The sequence below is a fragment of the Coregonus lavaretus genome, assembly GCF_964263955.1.
Source record: "Coregonus lavaretus genome assembly, chromosome: 27".
NCBI lineage: Eukaryota > Metazoa > Chordata > Actinopteri > Salmoniformes > Salmonidae > Coregonus > Coregonus lavaretus.
In genome coordinates this window covers 11836718-11864033 of record NC_140014.1, presented here as the reverse complement: position 1 = coordinate 11864033, position 27316 = coordinate 11836718, and positions in this window count along the sequence as shown.

Below are 27316 nucleotides of genomic sequence, written 5' to 3'. Positions count from 1 at the left end.
CACTGTAATGTCTGCACCTGTTGTATTTGGCGCATGTGACCAATCAAATTTGATTTGATTTTATTTGATAATGATCATTGCTTGCTTGCGCGACATCTGCACAGTCTAAAGAAAATGCAATGCTTGCTAGCTAACTTGGTTAGCTATGTGATAAAAATTACATACACATCAACTGTTTTAGACAACAAAAAAATAAACATTTTACCAAGCAAGAGAAATAAAGGTTAAATCAGTACTGAGTGAATGAAAAACTAAAACATTTAGGAACGAACGTGTGCTGTCATCACCAGACTGTCCATTTAAATAGAGTGTCATGCTGACATACAGTTGAAGTCGGAAGTTTACATACACCTTAGCCAAATACATTTAAACCCAGTTTTTTTTTTACAATTCCTGACATTTAATCCTAGTAGAAATTCCCTGTCTTAGGTCAGTTAGGATCACCACTTTATTTTAACAATGTGAAATGTCAGAATAATAGTAGAGAGAATGATTTATTTCTGCTTTTATTTCATCACATTCCCAGTGGGTCAGAAGTTTACATACACTCAATTAGTATTTGGTAACATTGCCTTTAAATTATTTCATTTGGGTGAAACATTTCGGGTAGCCTTCCACAAGTTTCCCACAATAAGTTGGGTGAATTTTGGCCCATTCCTCTTGACAGAGCTGGTGTAACTGAGTCAGGTTTGTAGGCCTCCTTGCTCGCACACGCTTTTTCAGTTCTGCCCACAAGTGTTCTATATGGTGAGGTCAGGGCTTTGTGATGGCCACTCCAATACCTTGACTTTGTTGTCCGTAAGCCATTTTGCCACAACTTTGGAAGTATGCTTAGGTTCATTGTCCACTTGGAAGACCCATTTGCGACCAAGCTTTAACTTCCTGACTGATGTCTTGAGATGTTGCTTCAATATATCCACATAATTTTCCTTCCTTATGATGCCATCTACTTTGTGAAGTGCACCAGTCCCTCCTGCAGCAAAGCACCCCCACAGCATGATGCTGCCACCCCCGTGCTTCACGGTTGGGATGGTGTTCTTCGGCTTGCAAGCTACCCCCTTTTCCCTCCAAACATAACGATGGTCATTATGGCCAAACAGTTCTATTTTTGTTTAATCAGACCAGAGGACATTTCTCCAAAAAGTACGATCTTTGTCCCCATGTGCAGTTGCAAACCGTAGTCTGGCTTTTTTATTGCGGTTTTGGAGCAGTGGCTTCTTCCTTGCTGAGTGGTCTTTCAGGTTATGTCGATATAGGACTTGTTTTACTGTGGATATAGATACTTTTGTACCTGTTTCCTCTAGCATCTTCACAAGGTCCTTTGCTGTTGTTCTGGGATTGATTTGTACTTGTCGCACCAAAGTACGTTCATCTCTAGGAGACAGAACGCATCTCCTTCCTGAGCGGTATGATGACTGCGTGGTCCCATGGTGTTTGTGACCTGTTGCCACAAGAAAAGGGCAAGCAGTGAAGAACAAACACCATTGGAAATACAACCCATATTTATGTTTATTTATTTTCCCATTTGTACTTAACTATTTGCACATTGTTACAACACTATATAAATATATATATATACATAATATGACATTTGAAATGTCTTTATTCTTTTGGAACTTCTGAGTGTAATGTTTACTGTTAATATTTATTGTTTATTTCACTTTTGTTTACTATCTACTTCACTTGCTTTGGCAATGTTAACATACGTTTCCCATGCCAATAAAGCCCTTAAATTGAAATAGAATTGAATTGAATTGAATTGAGAGAGAGAGAGAGAGAGAGAGAGAGAGAGAGAGAGAGAGAGAGAGAGAGAGAGAGAGAGATATCTTGGCAGTAGTACTGTAGACTATTGTATCACTGACCTCAACCCAGAGTCTCTCAGAGCGTTCACAGTCAGCCCACTGACACCCCTATCAGACCACAGCAAAATCACAGTCTACTTGAACAGAGCAATACTCAATCATGAGGCATCAAAGCCAAAAGAACTGAATAATATTAAGAAATGCTATAGATGGAAGGAAAGTAGTGTTGAAACCTACCAAAAAACAATTAGGAAACAACAAATTCAATCCATTCTAGACAACTTCCTGGACAAAACGTTCCACTGTAATAGTGAAGGTGTAAACTTGGCAGTAGAAAACCTAAACAGTATATTTGACCTCTCAGCTTCCCTATCAAATCTAAAAATCTCTAACAGAAAACCAAAGAAAAGTAATAACAGTGATAAATGGTTTGATGAAGAATGCAAAAACCTAAGAAAGAAATTGAGAAACCTATCCAACCAAAAACATAGAGACCCAGAAAACCTGAGCCTACGCCTTCACTATGGTGAATCACTAAAACAATACAGAAATACACTACGGGAAAATAAGGAACAGCATGTCAGAAATCAGCTCAATGTAATTGAAGAATCCATAGACTCTAACCACTTCTGGGAAAATTGGAAAACACTAAACAAACAACAACACGAAGAGCTATCTATCCAAAACGGAGATGTATGGGAAAACCACTTCTCCAATCTTTTTGGCCCTATAACAGAGAACAAACAGCAAAAAAATATACATGATCAAATGCAAATCTTAGAATCAATAAAATATACAGACCACAAATTTCAATTAGCTATACTTAAACTCTTTAACATCATCCTTAGCTCTGGCATCTTCCCCAATATTTGGAACCAAGGACTGATCACCCCAATCCACAAAAGTGGAGACAAATTTGACCCCAATAACTACCGTGGGATATGCGTCAACAGCAACCTTGGGAAAATCCTCTGCATTATCATTAACAGCAGACTAGTTCATTTCCTCAGTGAAAACAATGTACTGAGCAAATGTCAAATTGGCTTTTTACCAAATTACCGTACGACAGACCACGTATTCACCCTGCACACCCTAATTGGCAAACAAACATACCAAAACAAAGGCAAAGTCTTCTCATGCTTTGTTGATTTCAAAAAAGCTTTTGACTCAATTTGGCATGAGGGTCTGCTATACAAATTGATGGACAGTGGGGTTGGGGGAAAAACATACGACATTATAAAATCCATGTACACAAACAACAAGTGTGCGGTTAAAATTGGCAAAAAACACACACATTTCTTTCCACAGGGCCGTGGGGTGAGACAGGGATGTAGTTTAAGCCCCACCCTCTTCAACATATATATCAATGAATTGGCGAGGGCACTAGAACAGTCTGCAGCACCCGGCCTCACCCTACTAGAATCTGAAGTCAAATGTCTTCTGTTTGCTGATGATCTGGTGCTTCTGTCACCAACCAAGGAGGGCCTACAGCAGCACCTAGATCTTCTGCACATATTCTGTCAGACCTGGGCCCTGACAGTAAATCTCAGTAAGACAAAAATAATGGTGTTCCAAAAAAGGTCCAGTTGCCAGGACCACAAATACAAATTCCATCTAGACACCGTTGCCCTAGAGCACACAAAAAACTATACATACCTCGGCCTAAACATCAGCGCCACAGGTAACTTCCACAAAGCTGTGAACGATCTGAGAGACAAGGCAAGAAGGGCCTTCTATGCCATCAAAAGGAACATAAAATTTGACATACCAATTAGGATCTGGCTAAAAATACTTGAATCAGTTATAGAACCCATTGCCCTTTATGGTTCTGAGGTCTGGGGTCCGCTCACCAACCAAGAATTCACAAAGTGGGACAAACACCAAATTGAGACTCTGCATGCAGAATTCTGCAAAAACATCCTCCGTGTACAACGTAAAACACCAAATAATGCATGCAGAGCAGAATTAGGCCAATACCCGCTAATTATCAAAATCCAGAAAAGAGCCGTTAAATTCTATAACCACTTAAAAGGAAGCGATTCCCAAACCTTCCATAACAAAGAGAGATGAACTTGGAGAAGAGTCCCCTAAGTAAGCTTGTCCTGGGCCTATGTTCACAAACACAAACAGACCCCACACAGCCCCAGGACAACAACAACAACAACAACAACACAATTAGACCCAACCAAATCATGAGAAAACAAAAAGAGAATTACTTGACACATTGGAAAGAACAAACAAAAAAACAGAGCAAACTAGAATGCTATTTGGCCCTAAACAGAGAGTACACAGTGGCAGAATACCTGACCACTGTGACTGACCCAAACTTAAGGAAAGCTTTGACTATGTACAGACTCAGTGAGCATAGCCTTGCTATTGAGAAAGGCCGCCGTAGGCAGACCTGGCTCTCAAGAGAAGACAGGCTATGTGCACACTGCCCACAAAATGAGGTGGAAACTGAGCTGCACTTCCTAACCTCCTGCCAAATGTATGACCATATTAGAGACACATATTTCCCTCAGATTACAGCGATCCACAAAGAATTTGAAAACAAACCCAATTTTGATAAACTCCCTTATCTACTGGGTGAAAAACCACAGTGTGCCATCACAGCTGCAAGATTTGTGACCTGTTGCCACAAGAAAAGGGCAACCAGTGAAGAACAAACACCATTGTAAATACAACTCATATTTATGTTTATTTATTTTCCCATTTGTACTTTAACTATTTGCACATTGTTACAACACTGTATATATACATAATATGACATTTGAAATGTCTTTATTCTTTTGAAACTTCTGAGTGTAATGTTTACTGTTAATATTTATTGTTTATTTCACTTTTGTTTACTATCTACTTCCCTTGCTTTGGCAATGTTAACACACGTTTCCCATGCCAATAAAGCCCTTAAATTGAAATTGAATTGAATTGAGAGAGAGAGAAAAAAAACTAGTGAATAACAGAGAGTGAGAAGTGACGGGTTTGAACTGAACTCCCAGGTGGTGTCACCCCCCTGGGGGAAAAAGCGTCAGTGGTAACAAAGACTTGACAGGAGCTGGAGCCTCTCCCATTGTCAGGTGTCTGTTATAGTAAACCTGGGCCTTTGTCACCACTCTGGTTCACTTCTGCCAACTGACTGAATGAATTATCCAGCTCTGATGTTATTTTGGCACTCTTGAGAACCTTTGAGAACCCTTTGAAGTACTTTGCAGTGACAATTGACCCCTGTATAACCTGTTTTAGGTGTTCAGGGAATTGAAGCGTTTACTCAGGGAATTGAAGCATGTACTTGTTTACACTATTAAATATGTTTTAGCTCTTCTACATGGATTACTTTAGTTGCGTTGCTCATTAGATACTCATAGCTGGTTGATGTCAGGTGTAAACCAGAACAAAGATGTTGTCCCCGCAACCTGTTTGCTGCTTCAGATAGCATCTTTATCATGTTTCATGGATTTATTACAAAGACAGCGTTATATTTATCGGAGGCCTATACTGGTAAAGGCTGACCTTAGACCAGTGGTAGGCAATTAGATTCACTCGCGGGCCGGTTTTGGCCCACGGGCCACCTATTGCCAACCCCTGCCTTACAACTTCCTCTCTCTTCCCACACTCACTGTGCAGTAATCTACGTCTGTCTCTGTTTATCAGCCTCCCTCCTGTCTTCCACAATCTGTAACGAGTGGAACTCAACTAGCATCTGTTCGCCTCTTGTTGCTTGTTGCCTTGCTCACTCGCCATTTCTCACGAGTGCCGCCGCGTTCTCTTTGATCAAAGACAACTCCTACTCCACCAAACAGGCTTTGCTGTGATTTGGCGATAGACTGGAGCTGAAAGGGAGCCGAGATTGGCCTGGAATGGGTTGGGTAAGGATGGGTTTCCCCAGGTGTCTGCAATGCCATGGGGGAAATCATTACGGCCATTGCTGACTGCTGTTGTTGTAGTTCTGGGGTAGGAGATTTAGGTATCAGAAGCAACAAGCTCTCACTGTCTCACTGCAGAATTAAACGTTTATCCATGTTTCTCCAAACGTCAAATTTTGAAGTTGCGCCAAGCATCCAATTTAGAAGGTTAAGGGTTAAGGTTTTGTATAAGGTTAAAACATTAAGTTTAGGCACTCATTCAAAATGGTTAAGGGTAACGTTTTTGGGATAGGGCAAAATAAAAGCAAAAAAAGAAATGAGTGTCCACCTCTGGGATCGAACTAGAAAACACTTTGATCAAGAGTCATGGGTTAAGGTTTAGGATAGGGTGAAAAAAATTACAATAATGAATGTTCACCACTGGGATCAAACACACAACCTTCTGATCCAGAGGCATGGGATGACGCCCATCCACCACCCCGGTCCACAATACCCTAGCCTATTTGATGGTAATAGCCCTCACTGTTGCCCCTAGTGGCCCGTTTTTAAGGCATTTCCCAACGTCCTCGGGACGTGGATAGACGTCCAATTTCAAAGTCACTCTTGAGCAATCTGCCTTGTAAGAAGCAACCAGGCCAACCTTTTTCAGGCACACAGTCCTTGAACCTGTAGTGAACTGTATGAGCAGGTGAGAGACGGAGTGGGAGGGTGAGGCAATGACTGGTGGTGAGATTCACTTGGGCTGCTCAGGCCTATATCAGAGTTGGTTGGGTTACTCCATTCTTTAGCAAACAAAACTTTCAATGACAAAACTCACTTACATATACTGTACATTCACACATATGCAAACATTTGCACACTGATAAAAATCTACATAACGGCCCACAAACATATGAAGAAGTTTCTCATCAATTATAACACTCTATCTATATCCTTCTTTCTTCCCTCTCTTTCCAATACGCAAGTCGTCTCTCGCGTTCTCTTTCTAGCCGGCTTTGGAGAAACAGTTTTTTCCCCTTCATTTGCAATTAGGAAATGTAAATGGAGCAGGTGCTGCTGGAGCCTATTGGAATGTGTATTTGTTTTACCTCGGGCTCCTTCAGATCCTCCTCTCTCTCTCTCACAACACAAGCCCAAAGAGGAGCTGTCACAGCCAGCTTCTCTAGCAGCAGCTTGTTGTTGTCACTGCAATCACACAAGTTCTTACAGGCTGAGCCAAGCAGCTCTGACAGCAGCCCACCAAGACACACACACACATGCATGCAGACAAGCACACGTGCGCTTGAGCACGCATGCACAAATGCACGCACACACCCAAAACACAGCTTTGTTTTCATGAATCTTCAGGACTTTTTGGGGAGTAAAAATGTATTCCCATTCAAAATCCTATTTTCCCTAACCCCAAACCCCTAATCCTAAACCTAACACTAATTCCTAACCCTAACTCCTAACCTTAACCCAAAAACCTAACCCTTATTAAGTTCAGGACATGAAAAAGGTTCTGACTTTTCAAAATTGTTCTTGTTTTCCTACCTTTTCAGGACATTCTGGTGACTTGTCAGGACATTCTGTTCCTGATAAGGTAGGAAAAAATGTACACACACACACACCTTTGTCAGTGCTGGTACCCTGCCCACTCACAAGTTGACACTCAACTTCTCTCCTCTCTTCACTGGCACACTTCATATTAACTTTTTCCTAGAGCTGCCTGTGTAAAGTAACTTCATTTCACACACACCTTAGCTATTTAGCACCAGCTACACCTTGTCTCAGTGGGTGCCTCCCAATAATATCTCATTTCTTAAGTGTTTACTCATTCACGACATCCCACAAATGTAAATGCATTGGATTGGAGGAGACATGGGCTAGAGGGAGTTTCCACCATATTTCTTATTCCAGTCATTCCCTTTCAAATCAGTGAAGTGAAGTGCACACTTTGGAAGGAAGGACAGATAACTGGTACATAGCCAGTGTGTGCCAAGAAGAACAAACATAAGGCAGCCTCATCCATCCATCCATTTGGAACATTTTTGTCCTCATAAGAGAACAGAATATAGTTTTAAAATAGTTGGATTATGACAGCTCAGTCAACATTAAAGGCAAATTGATTTAATAGATGCATCATTTCAATATTTGGACAGTCTGAATGTAACTTTTTAAAGACAATTGGAGTATTTAGATGCCTGCTGGACTGTTGCGAATGTGTGTGTGTGTGAATTCTAATGTGTGTGTGTGTGTGTGTCCCAATTAGCGTGTGCTTATTATTGTGTGTGTGTGTCTTTTAGTGTGTGTGTGTTTTATTCCACTGGCAAGAGCCTTATTCCCACCAGCTGTCGGAATGCATAAAAACCAGGCTTGTTGTTAAGTCTGGGGCTTAAAATCCTGCCAAAAAGAAAGCTGGGCGAATAACAGCATTAATTCTGTGATTTGAGCCACCATTCAGACGTGAGTTTAAAAGTGCTTAAAACTAGCAGCTGGTGTCAACAAGGTAATAAAAGCGGGCGCAGGGGAGCTCTCTGCCTGATTAGCGCTGGAGAGTGGGACACCCGTGTTGCTTGAAACAGAAGTGAGGTGGGCACACTGGAAACAGTACCTCGTTCAGGGCACCACCAGCCATGCCAGTCTGCAGAAAGAGAGAGGAAAGAGGAGGGAGAAAGAGAATATGAGAGGAGGGGAGTGAGGGATTAAGAGAAAAGGAGAGAGAATGGGGAGAATGCGAGAGCGAGAGAGAGAGAGAGAGAGAGAGGGAGAAAGCAAGAGAGGGAGAGAGATGGAGAATGAGAAAGAAAGATGGAAAAAGTGAGTCATTGGACTTTATGGGGCATATGCCTAATTTAGTTTTAGTTTTATCATTCTTGTCTTCATCAAAGTTGGGATACAGTAGAGAATTGGAATACTGCAAGATGATATCACCTAAGCACAAGTCAAAGGTATCATCTATGACAGGTTGGAGTCATGGCAGAGGTATGACAACTTTTAGAGCATCAGACAGTGCCAAAGTTTTCATATCCATTACCCATTCAGCAGTAGCTGACATGGGATTGAACAACTAAACACTCAGCACTCTTTGGGTGCATTAGCTAACCTTAAACTCCACCTCTCTCTGCTCTTGGAGAGCCTCATCATCAGCAAGGTTGAGATTGTCATTAAAAAGTTAAGACTTGGTTGGACTTGTGCCACAATGTGCATTATGATACACAACACTTCTCCACTCCCCATTAACTTGTCCTTCACGTTATGACTCTCTAATGTTCTGCACGTCAATCGAGTCCTCTCCTCTTCCCTCTCTTAAAATCCCTTCCCCTTCCAAAATCTCCCTTTGTACATTGAAGTGAACAGAATGTTTTACACCATTTTCAGGCTGTCAGTCAAAGTGGAGGACAACTCCTCGTTGTCTCCAAGGTTAATGTGCTGAGAGACGCTGAGAGACTTATCCACCATATGGAAAGGTTCATCCAGGCACTGTTGAAGGTTGCACCCCATCCGCCATCCCACACACTGTAGGATTGAGATAATAGCACTCATCGCCCTACAGTTTAAGCCACCTATCTCTACTACATTTCTAGTGCTAGTACTAATCCTAAAATATTAAGGTCTGTTAACATTAGTCCACCCCTGAAATTATCTTTCTAATGTGGGGAAAAGTACAGTTCTTTCTTTCTTTCTTTCTTTCTTTCTTTCTTTCTTTCTTTCTTTCTTTCTTTCTTTCTTTCTTTCTTTCTTTCTTTCTTTCTTCTTCTTTCTTTCTTTCTTTCTTTCTTTCTTTCTTTCTTTCTTTCTTTCTTTCTTTCTTTCTTTCTTTCTTTCTCTCTCTCTCTCTCTCTCTCTCTCTCTCTCTCTCTCTCTCTCTCTCTCTCTCTCTCTCTCTCTCTCTCTCTCTCTCTCTCTCTCTCTCTCTCTCTCTCTCTCTCTCTCTCTCTCTCTCTCTCTTCTCTCTCTCTTCTCCTTCTCTTCTCTCTCTCTCTCTCTCTCTCTCTCTCTCTCTCTCTCTCTCTCTCTCTCTCTCTCTCTCTCTCTCTCTCTCTCTCTCTCTCTCTCTCTCTCGCTCTCTTCTCTCTCTCTCTCTCTCTCTCTCTCTCTCTCTCTCTCTCTCTCTCTCTCTCTCTCTCTCTCTCTCTCTCTCTCTCTCTCTCTCTCTCTTCTCCCTTTTTTCTTGACAATATCCAGCCATTTGTTTCTCAGCACAGGGCCATCTGTTACTAGGCAGGCTGAATGCTTGGTTGAAATACATACGCTCTAATTAATTCAACCAAATTGTTTTAGAATAGATTAATACAATAATGGCAGCACATGAAAGGTTATTTCAAGTACACCTTTCAACTAATATCATAAAAATCGACGGTTGCGCTGTTTAGCCTGTTCGCTTACTGTTGCTTATTTACCAAGTACTGTGTCTAGCGGAGAGATAATGCTGTTGTGTTAGTTGCGTAGAACGCTGCTGTCATTTTATCTGCTGTTTTTTATTGTCTGATGGCGGCTGTGACCTTTGGGAGGTAAACAACTTGATGCTTTCAGCATTCAGACCTCTCTGAGTGTCACAGTGCAGTAAGTGAGTTGAGTGTGGAGGTCATCCCTTTGTTCCAACTCGCAGGCGATACAGTAGTTGCACCACAAGGCCCAATAATAGACTGTATTGTGGAGTGTAAGAGTAAAGTGCCGAAGGTCTCTTCATCGTCAAAGAGAATTGAACTGATGCTAGAAGCTTCCAAAAGTAGCTTCTAAAATATGTTTAGATTCAGTTTAATTATACCAAAGATCTACTGGTAAAAAGTTATGCCATAACACTGTGATAGCAGGCCCATGCATATTGCGCTTATGACACAAAAAGGGTATAGCATCACTCACCTAGATTTGGCTCCATGTGGAAGTCACAGCACAGACACACTCAGAAGGCACTGAGCTGTTGTTCATCAAGATTAATACAACCTCACTCCTCTTCCCCAGAGAGGTAGCATTATAGATTTCCTGGTAGACAGAGAACTCTGCTCCTGTTTGTTTCCACTGCTTCAGTTCATTAGTGCAGTTGTGTCTGTGCGGGTGCACTCACAAAATAGGCCTGCGTTTGTTTGGAGGCTTAACCACACACATGCACGAACGCACACAGACACACACACACGCACACGCTCGGCGCCGGGTGCATTTTTTAAGACAAGGAATATGATAATGAACCTGGCTTGATAGAGTAATTAACTGGGCTAAATGAAAATCCCACGAGGTTCAGGGACGGTTAGCAGATGTTCTTTGAAATCCATTAAAGAGGAAACGTCTTGTGAGGGGAGGAGGAGGTAGGGAGAGAGGAAGGAGACTGTACATGTAACATTAGCGTACATATAGTACAGTACATAAAGCGGAGTGTGTGGTCCTCTGTTGTGGTGGCATTTATTTGGACATGCTGTCTTTGTAGCAGTGCATCGGGTAACATGCCTCACAGGGTTTATGGGAGGAACAGAGTAGTGAACTATGGCTGCATAAAAACGACAATGGAACACAATGTCAAACTCCACCAATAGACTCACACAGAGAAGAGCCATCTGCTTCCCTGTCTGAACTTTGGAACAAAGACACAAGGCTGTCAAAAGTTCCCCAAATAGGAGAAATGCATTCTGACTCACTCACACTAGGTTTAAGGTCTATTTTCCCACTTATTATTGGATTTTCCCATGTAGAGTGCAGACCTCAACTTGTCTAACTCGGAATGGACAGAAATAGATTCAGATGGAACTGTGTGAGAGATGTTTCCTGTGAAATACTCAGAAATAGCTCTCAGAGACAATAAGCAATAGACAGAAACAGAGGTACTTAAAGGTGTGTGTGTGTGTGTGTGTGTGTGTTTGTGTTTGTATGTTTGTGTCTGTGTGTTTCAGTAATATAGGAGCACCTGTTAATAATGAGTGTGTTATCTGATTCTGTTATTGTGGGACATTATGTGGGCAGTACAGTAGGTGTCAGCCAGCTGCAGGAAGTTCAATAAGGACTTCCTGTCCTGTTCATGTCCTCCCACTCACTCACTGAATGGCTGCAGCCTGCAGCCGCCGCCCATGTGCCTCTGGTCATGGTGCATCACTAATGTACTGCCACTGTCTGGACACACCCTACCCTACAGAAACACTCTTCAAACACACTTCACTTGACACTCCACTCAAACACTTAATCTTTAAGGAAAATTACACTATTTATGACCCTAATCTGTATTTTTAACATAAATGGCATGTTATAGAACAGGGGTATTCAACTCTTACCCTACGAGGTCCGGAGCCTGCTGGTTTTCTGTTCCACCTGATAATTAATTGCACCCACCTGGTGTGCCAGGTCTAAATCAGCCCTGATTAGAGGGGGAAAATTAAAACAAGCTGTCACGGATCCCCCCGGTATTGCTGCTCATTCCGTTCACCAGCTCCGGAGGTCTACGTCACCGGCCTTCTAGGCATCACTGACCAGGTTCATTACCACCAACCCCGGACTGTGTGCCGTGGTCTGGGGTGCCGTGGTCTGGGAAATGGGTGGACCCGAGGTCAAGTCCAACGAGCGCTTCACTCTCCTCTTCCGCTCAGCGTTTGATCATCCTGTGGAGGGCCGAGAGGAGGTTGAGCGTCTACTCCAACTACGCCAGGGATCTAGGACCGCCTCAGAGTTCGCCCTGGAGTTCCAGACCATCGCGGCCTCCACCGTTTGGAGCGAGTCGGCTCTGGTCACCGTTTTCCGCAGTGGACTGCAGGAGGAGGTACAGATGGAGTTAGCCTGTTGTGATGACAACCTGTCACTCGACCAGCTCATCAGCATGGCGATCCGGTTGGACAACCTCCTGCGGTCCCGACGAAGACCTGCGCGGAATCCGGAGCCCATGGCTACACCTGCTTCGTGGCCAGAGCCGATGGAGGTGGGCACTGCACGTTTGCGCGAGGCAGAGTGTAGGAATCTGGGTTGGTCGCAGGAGTGTCAGGGGAGGTGTCTTGCTGTGTCTGTCAACACCACTATGGTGGAAAGTCTGGACCACGCCACTCAAGTGGATTTACCAGAGGAATACCAGGATCTGGAACAGGTTTTCTCTAAGACCCAGGCTACACGCCTGCCTCCTCATCACCCCTGGGACTGTGCCATTGACCTGCTGTCTGATGCAGTACTCCCGAGAGGACACGTCTATCCCCTCTCCTACGCGGAGACCGAGGCCATGGAGACCTACGTACAGGAGAGCCCCTCTACGTCACCAGCCTCCTCAAGGTTATTTTCTGTTAAGAAGAAAGATGGGGGACCGCGCCCCTGCATTGATTATCGAACACTGAACAAAGCCACCGTTAAGTTCAGCTATCCTTTACCCCTCATCCCAACCATCATCGAACAAATGCAGTACTTCACGAAACTGGACTTGAGGAGTGCCAACAATCTGGTGCGCATTCGTGCAGGCAACAAATGGAAAACAGCCTTTTCCACGACCATGGGGCATTACGAGTATCTCGTAATGCCCTTTGGCCTGTCTAATATTCCTTCAGTCTTCCAGGCCTTTATTAATGAAGTGTTTTGGGACATGCTGGGAGGGGGAGCCCAGCCCAGCACGTCTCATTAGTCATGTCTGTGCTGGGAAGACGGTTGGAGCATAATCTCTATGTTAAACAAAATAAATGTTTGTTTTTCTAGTGGTCCGTGTCCTTTTTGGGCTACCTCATATCCACGGAGGGAGTGGAGATGGAGGAGCAACGCGTCAGTGCAGTCAGGTCATGGCCCATCCCCAACTCCGTGAAAGCAGTCCAGCGATTCCTGGGGTTCGCCAACTATTTCCGGAGGTTCATCCGAGGCTTCAGCACGGTGGTCGAGCCTCTTACCACCCTGCTGAGAGGAGGTCCCCAGCGGCTTTGTTGGACGGCGGAGGCGGAGAGGGCTTTCGAGATGCTGAAGGCACGCTTCACCACTGCTCCCGTGCTGGCACATCCCGACTCCTCACTCCCCTTCATCATCGGGGTGGATGCCTCCAAAGTAGGAGTCGGGGCAGTGCTGTCCCAGTGCACCGGAACCCCTCCAAATCTGCGGTCCTGCGCCTTCTACTCCAAGCAGCAGAGCCCCGCCCAGAGGAACTACGACGTAGGGGACCGGGAACTCTTGGCGGTCAAGAAGGCTCTGAAGGCGTGGAGGCACTGGCTGGAGGGGTCCAAACACCCTTTCCTGGTGTGGACGGACCACCGCAACCTGGAGTACATCAGGGCAGCGAAGAGGCTAAACCCGAGACAGGCCAGGTGGGCTCAATTCTTCGCCAGGTTCCAATTCATGCTTTCCTATAGGCCAGGTTCAAAGAACGTGAAGGCGGACACCCTGTCTCGCCTCTATGACGCAGAGGAGAGGCAGGGAGAGGAGACCCCCATCGTCCCTCCATTTTGTATCATCGCGCCAGTGGTGTGGGACGTGGATGCCGACATACGGCAGGCCCTGCATACGGAACCCGCACCTGCACAGTGCCTGGAGAACCATGCCTACATGCCCACGGGTGTGCGGGACCGCCTCCTTTCCTGGGTGCACACAGCGCCTGTGTCAGGTCATCCTGGGATAGGCCGTACCATCGCCTGCCTGACTGAGAAGTACTGGTGGCCCACCTTGGCCTGGGACGTCTCTTCCTGTCCATCTGTGCCCAGTCTAAGACACCCAGACACCTCCCTTAGGGAAAGCTCCTTCCCCTGCTGGTTCCACAATGACCCTGGTCTCACCTCTTGGTGAACTTTGTCACTGACCTTCCCCCCTCCCAGGGGAACACCACCGTTCTCGTAGTTGTGGACCGGTTTTCCAAAGTTTGTCGCCTCCTTCCTCTGCCTGGGCTCCCGTCGGCCATGCAAACCACGGAGGTTCTATTTACACACGTCTTCCGGCACTACGGAATCCCGGAGGACATTGTGTCAGACCATGGTCCTCAGTTCAACTCACGCGTATGGAAAGCGTTCCAGGTACCGTCCTCAAGCTAATGGGCAGGTGGAGAGGGTCAATCAGGAAGTGGGCACAAGGAACAGGCCGACCTCCACCGCAGTGAGGCGCCTGTTTTCTCCAGGCGACTGGGTCTGGCTCTCCACCCGGAACCTGCCCCTCCGCTTGCCCTGCCGGAAGCTGAGCCCGCGGTTTGTGGAGCCGTTTAAAGTCCTTAGGAGGGTTAATGAGGTAACGTACCATTTGCAACTCGCTGATTACCGCATAAACCCAACTTTTCATGTGTCTCTCCTCAGGCCAGTGGTGCCTGGACCCCTCGCTGAGGCTGGACCCAGTGATGCCCTTCCTCCTCCTCTGGACATCGAGGGAGGTCCGGCGTACTCGATCCGTGAAGTCCTGGATTCGAGGCATCGGGCGGGGCGTCTCCAGTACTTCCTCGACTGGGAGGGGTACGGCCCAGAGGAGCGGTGCTGGGTTCCTGCGGTGGACATCCTGGACGCTTCACTGACTAGGGATTTTCACCGTCGGCGCCCTGACCGACCCGCACAGCGTTCCTGTGGTCGTCCCTGAGGCCGGTGTCGTACCGCTGGGGAGGGAGTACTGTCACGGATCCCCCCGGTACTGCTGCTCATTCCGTTCACAAGCTCTGGAGGTCTACGTCACCGGCCTTCTAGGCGTCACTGACCTGGTTCATTACCACCAACCCCAGACTGTCTCATTACGCACACCTGGTTCCCATTCCCCCTGTTTAGTATGTGTATATATGTGCCCTCTGTTCCCCATTGTCCTTGTCGATTATTGTCCCATGTCCGTTGTACAGTGAGGTCTCATGAGTACCGTGTATTGTGCTCTTGTTATTACGGGTGTCATCCCGTGTAATGTGTAGAGGTTACACCTCACTCTTTTGTTTGGGTTACATCCCTTTGTTATATATATATATATATATATATATATATATATATATATATATATATATATATATATATATATATACGTGTTTGTTTTGGGCTTCGTCCCCGCCGTTTTTCATGATGTACCTTGTGTTGGGTGGAGTAAATAAAACCCTTAATACGTATTCCTGCTCCTGTCTTCTAATCATTATACAACGTGACACAAGCAGTGGAACTGGCTTCGAGGTCCAGAGTTGAGTTTGAGGGTTATAGAAGGTTCCTGACACTTTATTTTGCAATTTCACTTGTTTTTTATAAACTTACCCCACCAGTAATTGACTTCCTGAGCCTCATTCTGGAGTTCCAAGGCATCCAAAAACACGAACAAAGGCTAAAAAAACACCCAAATGCGTCAATTTACAAATGGCAAAGCTCTCACCAGCCTGTCCACAACAACGTGTCCACTGTAAACACAGAGTTGCTAGCTAGCTGCCGGTCGTTAATCTACCAAGCTAGCTAATAATTTTTTCTTTCAAACTACTACGCTACCAACATGTCTGACTACAAATACGAGGAGGAAATGTTCGAATTTGCAGGCAAGCATTATTTATTTGAACTGGAATACACAGACGAGGATCTTCAACAGATGGAGGATGACAGAGAAAGGAGTGAGAGAGACGGAGCAGGCAGAGGCTCAGGCAGATATTCAACCAACAGCTGAGGCCCGACTCAAGACATCTGGGACCTGGTGGAGTACCTGTGGGCAATGCCAAACGATGCCCACTGAAGACGAGTGTCTTTGCTGCGTGGAGTGGGACCTGCTTATGCCAGCCTAGGAAAATCTAGAATTGTCCGGCAACGAGACAACGTTGACCCGGGAGCCCACCCTACTCTGTGTAACCAGTGACTATTTATTTCCAGCCCTCATAAACCCAGCAGTTGTAGAAACTTTTTTCCATGTGCCAAAAATAAACTGGAAGAAAAGGCCTCGGCCAGAGAGACCTAATGGACAGCTGTCAATAAACTAAGTACTGGTAGTTTGTGTGTGATAAATAGACTTCCCAGCATTACAGTATTCATAGGCTGTGTCAAATAGGTCATCAGTCACCCATATGTTCATCAGTAGGCCTACCTGGTGTCATTCTGCTTTCGCACAGCGAGCTGACATGTTTTTCAATTTTTTTTTTCTAGATAATATAGACTTGTAGCTTACAGAGTGGTCTTGAAATGGGGATTGAAAGGCGAACGACTTGGATGTGGTCAGCAGAGTTGTGGACTCGAGTTGAAAACAAATGATAGTCCCACTAAGCCCAAACCAGATGGGATGGCATATCGCTGCAGAATGCTGTCTTCACTATTATTCTACAATGTAGAAAATAGTACAAATTAAGAAAAACCATTGACTGAGTAGGTGTTCTAAAACTTTTGACCGGTAGTGTTTGTCTTCTCATTGTGTTGTCGCATGTTGGGATTGCACATCTACGAACCATTTTCAACAATATTTAGCAAATAACCTAACAACAAAAAATACTTCAGTCCCCTTGTTGTCGCCTGGTTTATCTTTGAGTGAGTGAGTGACTGACAGCGTAACAAGCTAGCTAGCTACCTAGTACCTTTGCCGGTAGCATACCCTCTACTTACACTTGCGCAGTAGCGAGAGGAATGAGGAAGTATAACATTGCGGATAAAGTTTAGTATGACACAATTTTATGTATACTACATCTAAAGACCCTCATCACGATAATGAGAGTTTTGCCGTTTGTAAAAGGACGTATTTAGGTGTTATTGGAGCCTTTGTTCATGTTTCTTTTGAATGCCCTGGAACTCCAGAATGAGGCTCGGGAAGTAAATTGCTGGTGGGGTAAGTTTCTCAAAAACAGCTGAAATTGCTAAAAAAAAAAAACTGTCTGGAACCTTCTATAACATGCCATTTACCTAAAAAATACAGATCAATAAAATTCTCCTTAAGGTTGTCTTTGTGACTTAAGACATTGGAGACGTTGGTGGACCAGGCTTGAACTTGAACCTCCAATTACTTTACATTATTTTATTGTATCAATCCATCTAACATAAACTCCAAAGTGCTCTCTCTCTCTCTCTCTCTCTCTCTCTCTCTCTCTCTCTCTCTCTCTCTCTCTCTCTGTGCCTCTCTCTCCCTCTCACACAGCATTTTATCTGCTAAAAAGTCAGTTTGATGAAAATGTGCATATTTTTTCTATGTGGACTGCAGAATAATCACAAGAAACTCTGTCTCCAATTTGATGGAAATATAGCCACACACACGCACACACACACGCACTCGCACACACACACACACACACACACACACACACACACACACACACACACACACACACACACACACACACACACACACACACACACACACACACACACACACACACACACACACACACACACACACACACACACTCCTTTTTGGGTCCCATATTATGACATGCTTAATATGTTCCAGAGGAGTGCACTGCTAGCCTCTGCCAAAATACTCTGTTTACATTATGAGTGAAGAATGCAAGTACATGGACCCTAATGCCCTAACATGAGAGGTTACAACTGATATCAAGCCATAACATTATGCAAAGGACATTTTTGAAGTGCAATGAAATATTACTCTGTTCAATAAATCTCTACACATTACATGAAATATGTTTAAATTTTGACATATCCCTATCTGTAACACCACCTACAGGTGTAGGATCTTAATTTGAGCCAGTTTGCTACAGCAGGAAAATAATCCTGCTGCAACAGGAAATGTGAATTATTATGTGGATTATAATTAGTTAATTGACATTTTTGTAGGGGTTGATACATTTTTTGTAAGGGAAAATCAAAGTGGAAATTACAAACTTCAGAAGCCCTTTTAAACCTGCATTGCAGAAAAGTTGTCCTGCAACAGGGTGATCAAATTAAGATCCTACAGCGGTAGGAGGAAAAACAGAACCAAAATGAGTTACAGTTGGGGTCCTATCTACCATAAACAGTGTATGCTTTAGTGTCGATAAAATACAACAGTTGTGTGTGGACGTGCAGTATCACACCACACAACTGCCTGTCTTCCTCTTTACTGATAATTCAGTTGATATACAGCATCTGACTGGGCCTTCTTAGTAACTTCTCTGTATAGTGTATCGAGAAGAGGGAAGTTCTAAATCACTGGTTTGGTTCAGATACAGTACAGTGGCAGTTGGGTCACAGTGGTCCAGGGTTTCCTGCCTTTTGGACCTAGCAGTTAGCTGTTGGGACCAGCACCACAGAGTTAGTGGTTAACATAGCGGTTAGCTCTCAGGACCAGCAGTCCTCAAAACACTCCCTATGATTTATTAGTCTAACACCCACATGGTGCTGGCTTCCCACTGGACCATACCATCTCGGTAGAGGATGAAAGCAGAAGCGAGGATCAAATCAAATCAAATTGTATTTGTCACATGCGCCGAATACAACAGGTGTAGACCTTACAGTGCAATGCTTACTTACAGCCCTTAACCAACAATGCAGTTTTAAGAAAAATAAGTGTTAAGAAAGTATTTACTGAAGTAAAAAAAAAAAGTAAAAAAAAAAAAAAAATAGAAAAATATCAACTAAATAAAGAGCAACAATAAAATAATATTAACAAGGCTATATACAGGGTGTACCGGTACAGAGTCAATGTGTGGGGGCACAGGTTAGTCGAGGTAATTTAGGAAATATGTACATGTAGGTAGAGGTAAAGTACCTATGCATAGATAATAAACAGAGTGTAGCAGCAGCGTAAAAAATGCTAATAGTCTGGGTAGCCATTTGATTAGCTGTTCAGGAGTCTTATGGCTTGCGGGTAGAAGCTGACCTAGACTTGGCACTCCGGTACCGCTTGCCGTGCGGTAGCAGAGAGAACAGTCTATGACTAGGGTGGCTGGAGTCTTTGGCAATTTTTAGGGCCTTCCTCTGACACCGCCTGGTATAGAGGTTTTGGATGGCAGGAAGCTTGGCCCCAGTGATGTACTGGGCTGTACGCACTACCTTCTGTAGAGCCTTGCGGTAAGAGGCCAAGCAGTTGCCATACCAGGCGGTGATGCAACCAGTCAGGATGCTCTCTATGGTGCAGCTGTATAACTTTTTGAGGATCTGAGGACCCATGCCAAATCTTTTCAGTCTCCTGAGGGGCAATAGGCGTTATCGTGCCCTCTTCACGACTGTCTTGGTGTGTTTGGACAATGATAGTTCATTGGTGATGTGGACAACAAGGAACTTGTTCGTGCCCCCTCGATGAGAATGGGGGCGTGCTCGGCCCTCCATTTCCTGTAGTCCACGATCATCTCCTTTGTCTTTATCACATTGAGGGAGAGGTTGTTATCCTGGCACCACACTGCCAGGTCTCTGACCTACTCCCTATAGGCTGTCTCATCGTTGTCGGTGATCAGGCCTACCACTGTTGTGTCGTCGGCAAATGTAATGATGGTGTTGGAGTCGTGCATGGCCATGCAGTCATGGGTGAACAGGGAGTACAGGAGGGGACTGAGCACGCACCCCTGAGGGGTTCCCGTGTTGAGGATCAGCGTGGCAGATGTGTTGTTACCTACCCTTAGCACCTGGGGGCGGCCCATCAGGAAGTCCAAGATCCAGTTGCAGAAGGAGGTGTTTAGTCCCAGGGTCCTTAGCTTAGTGATGAGCTTTGAGGGCACTATGGTGTTGAACGCTGAGCTGTAGTCAATGAATAGCATTCTCACGTAGGTGTTCCTTTTGTCCAGGCAGGAAAGGGCAGTGTGGAGTGCAATAGAGATTCTGGATCTGTTGAGGCATCATGCAAGTTGGAGTGGGTCTAGGGTTTCTGGGATAATGGTGTTGATGTGAGCCATGACAAGCCTTTCAAAGCACTTCATGGCTACAGACGTGAGTGCTATTGGTCGGTAGTCATTTAGGCAGGTTACCTTAGTGTTCTTGGGCACAGGGACTATGGTGGTCTGCTTGCAACATGTTGGTATTAAAGACTCAGTCAGTGAAAGGTTGAAAATGTCAGTGAAGACACTTGCTAGTTGGTCAGCGAATGCTCGGAGTACACGTCCTGGTAATCCATCTGGCCCTGCAGCCTAGTGAATGTTGACCAGTTTAAAGGTCTTGCTCACATTGGCTATGGAGAGCGTGATCACACAGTCGTCCGGAACAGCTGGTGCTCTCATACATGCTTCAGTGTTGCTTGCCTCGAAGCGCGCATAGAAGTCATTTAGCTCGTCTGGTAGGCTTGTGTCACTGGGCAGCTTGATCGGAGCTCATCCAGTTTATTATCCAATGATTGCACGTTGGCTAATAGGACGGATGGTAGAGGCGGATTACCCACTTGCCGTCAAATTCTTTCAAGGCACCCTGAACTACGACCCCTATATCTCTGTCTCTTCTTCATGCGAATGACAGGGATTTGGGCCTTGTCCGATTTCTGAAGTAAATCCTTCGCGTCCGACTTGTTAAAGAAAAAATCTTTGTCCAGTACGAGGTGAGTAATCGCTGTTCTGATATCCAGAAGCTCTTTTCGGTCATAAGAGACGGTGACAGAAACATTATCTACAAAATGAGTTACAAATAATTGGTTAGGAGCCCGTAAAACGGCAGCCATCTTCTCCGGCACCATTCTATCCAGCCTTGTGGTCTGCCTCGTGGATCTGCCTCGTGGTCAGAGATCTGGCGATCTCAGAGTTTGTCATCCACCATCGGGATACACTGGAAGCGCATCTGTGATTCTGTTTTGTTTATCTGTTTTATTGAGACAGGCAAAGCCCTGTCAAGCATATGCCAATCATATGCCTCTATTACATTTTACATTACATTTTAGTCATTTAGCAGACGCTCTTATCCAGAGCGACTTACAGTTAGTGAATACATTTTTTTTTTTTATACTGGCCCCCCTCTATGTCAACAATGGTACCTAGGTACCAATAAGAAACAATATATTTATTTGAGTTGTATTCCATTTTCTCAGAATGATAAAATCCAGTACATGTGCGAGTTTACAGAGTCAGAAGCATAGCCTTTTACTCACTGTTTAACGTTTGTTGGTTCGGTTGGTGAACATGTACGGCTGCCATGGAAACTTTTATAATAGTAGTCCATTAAGAATCATCATGGGACCGAGTTCTCTAACCATGCTCATTAACCTGACCCTTCACTTCCACACACACACACACACACACACACACACACACACACACACACACACACACACACACACACACACACACACACACACACACACACACACACACACACACACACACACACACACACACACACACACACATAGATACTGGAGTCATAGCAACATCAAACCTCTCACAACCATTAGGTTTTGTGAAACATAACCAAATGGGGACCAAACCCAATGGGAACCTTATACAAACATTGGCAGAAACTTCAGTGTTAGCTGGGCGGTATCTCCACATTGAAGTCCAAGCTGCTATTGAAAACAAAGGTTAGTTCAGTCATGTGCTTAAAGTTAATCTGTCCCAGCTGAACAAATCACTCAATCCTGGTTAACCATTGCGATACAAAATGAATCATTCTCAGGAGCTACATGATAATTTCATGACCCCCCACCTCCCTCCTCTACTCCTCCTCCCTTCACTCCTTCCTTCCACTCCCTCCTTCATGCCACTGGTCTTACTTCATCACATACTTGTCGACACTCTTTCTGCCGCGGCGGTGACAAAGCCCGCCTTTCATGTTCTCCCCAGCTTGCTAGTGGGAAACGGCGCTGTCGCAAGTGCCCAGGAGCACCATCTGCCACGGCCCCTCAGAGCAGATGAAAAAGTTAGCATCTTCCCACACCCTCCTCCTCACCCCCCCCCCCCCCCCCCCCCCCCCCACACACACACACACACACACACACACACACAGACACAAACACTCACACCCCAGTGGAGGCTCCTCAGAGGAGGAAGGGGAGGACCATCCTCCTAAGTGAATTTCATAAAAATAAAAATAGTGAAACATTTAAAAGGTTATCATTTTTAGGTACAACCAATGTTGGGTGAGTGGAAACTTGAACGTTGTGAGAATTTTGTGCAACTTCCGGTGCGCGTTTACAGTGAACACTGAGGATGTATTCTTACAGTTTTAGACAGTAGCCAATAGGCTATTGTGGCTATTTGAGCATAATGTAGGCCTACCAAGAAAACCAATGGAGCGAATCCCATAACATTTTCGCGTGGAAATAGCTTTTGATTTCTATGATATAGCCTACAGTAGCCTATATGTGGTGTTCAATGCAGACCTACATTGCATGAGACTTTTAAAAACGTTTTTACATTATGAAGGGCTTGACATTAATTCATGATTGTTTACTTGTTCTTTAACACCATGGGCCAAATAGGCGACTGTAAATTGCATTTATTATTACCATACAGAGTGTTAGACAATGTAGGCTACCCCTCTGTCTATTGGCTTATTTGTATATTCAAGCCTGTCTCAAAATACAACACCGCCCCTTTAATTAAGATATAAGCTTTTTACCTGACTGGCTTTTTAAAGACAGCTTGACATGTAGCCTACACGTTTTGTGCTCTTGCAGGAAGCAGTAACTCCCCATTGCTGACCTATACTTATCTATAGCTGGGCTAATAACTCGCTAACTAGCAAAGAATACCAAAACTCGCTAACTGCGCTCTGAACTGATCTGAAAAGCGCATTCACTCACAGGTGATTGAAAGACTGCTAGTGGGCTACCCCACTAATAGAATTCTACACCGTTGCGCTCTGGCTCTGCCTACAACAAAATCATGCACTCAATCTTGCAAAGTTAGATTTGTTTTGGTTTGTTGCATTGAAAAGGGGCTGAAATAATGTTGATGCGATCACAGAAAAAACGTTGATCTATATAGTGCAAACTAATGGAGCGAACTCAGTGAAGTTCAATCTCTTGCATCTCTTCGCGGCATGGCATTTCTTCTGTGGGCAGTCCTGGAGGAGGTGTGCGGCTGCGCACGTGTGCAGCTTAGAGGGAACATTGGATACAACTATACTAAATATATTCACGTCACCAAATAATTGATTAAAACACAATGTTTTGCAATGAAGGTCTACAGCAACCTCAAAAGCACTCTGTAGGGTAGCACCATGGCGTAGCCGGAGGACAGCTATGTTCCATCCTCCTCTGGGTACATTGACTTCAATACAAAACCTAGGAGGCTCTTGGGTCTCTCCCCCTTCCATACACTTACACAGTAATTATTACAACTTCTGGAAGACGTCCTCCAACCTATCAAAAGCTCTTGCAGCATGAACTGACATGTTGTACACCCAATCAAAGGATCAGAGAATGAATCTAGTACTGAAAGCATAAGCTACAGCTAGCTAGCACTGAATTGCATAAAATGTGGTATTAAGTTGACTCAAAGAGAGAGAAAGACAATAGTTGAACAGTTTTGAACAAATTAATTTCTTAAAAAATGAAGAAGCAAGAGAGAGAGAGAGAGAGAACTAGCTATATTTCATTGTATTTTTTTAAAAAACTTTCACTTACTTAGCTAGCAAATGCAGCTAACTAGTTTAGCTCACTCAAACACCCGGCTCAAACAGAGAGGGATGCTATGTTAGCTAGCTGGCTATGGCTATCCAACACTGGAACTCTTCCAAGTCAAGGTAAGATTTTGGTTTTATATATGTATTGCCACCGGGGCCCGCCGGCGTAACTGCTAAACTGCTTTCTGACTGTACACTGTACTGCATGATTGTAGCGGGTTTACTAACGCGTTAGTTTTAGTAGCTTTGTTGACAATGACAGCTAATATGGTGACGTTGTAGGCTGTGTGTAGCGGTTAGTTGTCATTATATGAGGTTTGGCTTGGAAAGTTTTTTTTTCACCTGGTCACAGACAGCTGAGGTGTTGTGCACTGAAGTCCACAAGCGAAGGGAAAAGGTCAGAGGAGGGGAGCATGTAGATGCGAGAAGGAATTATACAACGATCAAATGGATCATGATGTTTGTATGTGGCTGCTATGAAAGTGAACTGTGTTTGTGTGTGATCAGGGGTGTATTCATTCCACCGATTCTGTTGAAAACCGTTTCTTAAACGGAAGCAAACGGAACAAAATGGGGATAAACATACCTGAATTTGTCCATAGAATTGCTTGTTTTCAAATGTTGGACAAAGATTACACCCTAGATCAGCTAGATGCAGGTGTAACCGGCTCTGTACCGGTACCTTTCTGCGTTGTGTTCTGGTGAGGTGTAGGTGGAAGAGAAGGCTCTGGACACAATTCTGCCGGTTGTCTCTCTTTTAATGACTGCATGGAATGGAGACAAATGCAAGGCAAACGTTAATGCTGCCATCTGGACTCTCGTCCACAAGTATATTTGCCTCTCCTCATCACGCTTTGAGCAAACTCCACATCAACAAACATGCATTGTACAAAATATACATGTTCATATTTTCAAAAGACTCACATTTCATTGTATAAAACATTGTACATCAATACACAAATGTATTTATTTTACCTTTATTTAACTAGGCAAGTCAGTTAAGAACAAATTCTTATTTACAATGACGGCCTACACCGGCCAAACCCGGACGACGCTGGGCCAATTGTGCGCCGCCCTATGGGACTCCCAATCACGGCCGGTTGTGATACAGCCTGGAATCGAACCAGGGGGTCTGTAGTGACGCCTCAAGCACTGAGATGCAGTGCCTTAGACCGCTGCGCCACTCAGGAGCCCAATAATTTGCTAATAAGTGCTAAATATTTATTTGAGTGTACTATTGTACCATTATACCTGAGGCATACGCCAGGTATACAACGCCATTTTTGACATGACCAGACAGGTAACAAAATGAACGACAGCTAACTAGGCACATTAAACATGAAATACAAAAGTGACATTTCACAATATTCCTGCATGGAATGGATACAAATGCAAGGAAAACGTTAATGCTGCCGTCTGGACTCTCGTACACAAGTATATTTGCCTGATAAAAGACAAAAGACAGTGCAGAATACCCGTGAGAAAATCTTCAGAAAACTCACACTGTCTGCACCTGAAAGATACCCTCTCCCGCAACCAAAGCTAATGGTAACAAGGCTAGCCTTGCAAAGTTGCAATCAAAGTTGCACTCGAACATTATCCCCATTCACACTAATCTATATTCCTACAAACAGTAGTGCAACAACACTAAATCAATGACGATATAATTTTAGCTTGTCTTTTTTGTGTGAACATGTGCATAAAAAAAACCGGAGCATACATAAACACATACCTCTCCTCATCACGCTTTAAGCAAACTGAAGAGTAAAGCATGGCTCCCGTTGATGACATCACAACATTAACACAATTTAGAAAATAAATATAATAAAATAGTTCACTCTTGAAAGTAGTGTAATACATCTCAAAATATCCTTAAAATAATAAATGAAAATAAATATGAGGGATTTTCTGTGAAATACATAAAGTATATTTTACACCTGTTACACAGGCAAGAGTGTGCAAGGTGGTATTGAATGTGTCAATGTCTGTCATCTTGATTACTCAAATTTCTCTCGACCTGTGCACCTACGTTGTAAACTTTCATTCATAGGCTAGGTTGTAGCAACATCATGTATATAGGGAAATGTAGTGTCATGTAGTAGCCTAAACCTATCGCTGTTACATTAAGCTGGGTGAATGGAATATGAATGACAGCCATTCAAATATGCTGTAATAGAAATAAGGCCATGCTCATCCTCAAAAATAATTGTCCTCCCTCATCTTAAACGGCACCGACCGCCACTAACACACACACACACACACACACACACACACACACACACACACACACACACACACACACACACACACACACACACACACACACACACACACACACACACACACACACACACACACACACACACACACATGCACACACACACACACACACACACACACAAACAAACACACATGCACACACACACACACACACACACACACACACACACACACACACACACAGTGTCTTCCCTCCTCCTGTTCCAGGAACAGGTCGATGAGTCAGAGGGCCAGCTGAGTGTGCCGAGCTCCAAGCTGACCAGGCCTCACTCTACTCCTGGGGTCCCGTAGGGAGGATGCTGTGTGTTTGTGTGTGTGTGTGTGTGTGTGTGTGTGTGTGAGGGCAACAAGGGGGCGAGTGAGGAGGAGGAGAGGGCGGGAAAGTGGGGTGAGGAGGAAGTGCACTCTGCCTGCAGGTGTTTGAGCTTCATTACTCTGAAGGTTCGTTTTTACAGTATGTTGTTGAATGTAGATGTATTTTTTATCGCTGAAATGGCTACTTTCCTCAATGTGGCTGTGACACTGCTGGGTTAAAATGATATAATTCAAAATACACCCTGTATCTACTCACTACATAATTGTCTTTGTTACAAAGTGGTGCCATTTTCTCTCAAACGTTTAAGATTAGTTAGGCTTTAAGATGATTACAATGATTAAATGAATGAATCTACCTTTGCAAAACAAAAAAAAGCAGGTTGTGCAATTAAAGTAGTCAGGAATAGATTAATATAATCAGATTTGGCTTAAAGCCTGATGTGTATCTTAACACGACAAGCTACAAATCTTTTAATGACAGCCTAAATCAGCTCAATCTAATAATGTAGCAATCAACCCCCAGATGATGAGCTGTGTCTGTTTTGGAACTACCGCAGAGTAACAACTGCCACACGTCTCGGATACCAGGGACTGGGAGCAAAGAAGCGTCAGGAGATATTTCATTAAGACAACAGTTCAATTAACAGCTAAATTAGCCAAGGTAATTAGGGGCTCTGTTGGAACAAAAGCCTGCACACACTCAGTGCCTCCTAGTGCAGGACCAGGGTAGCTAAACCCCGCTGCAGGCCACATAATCCTA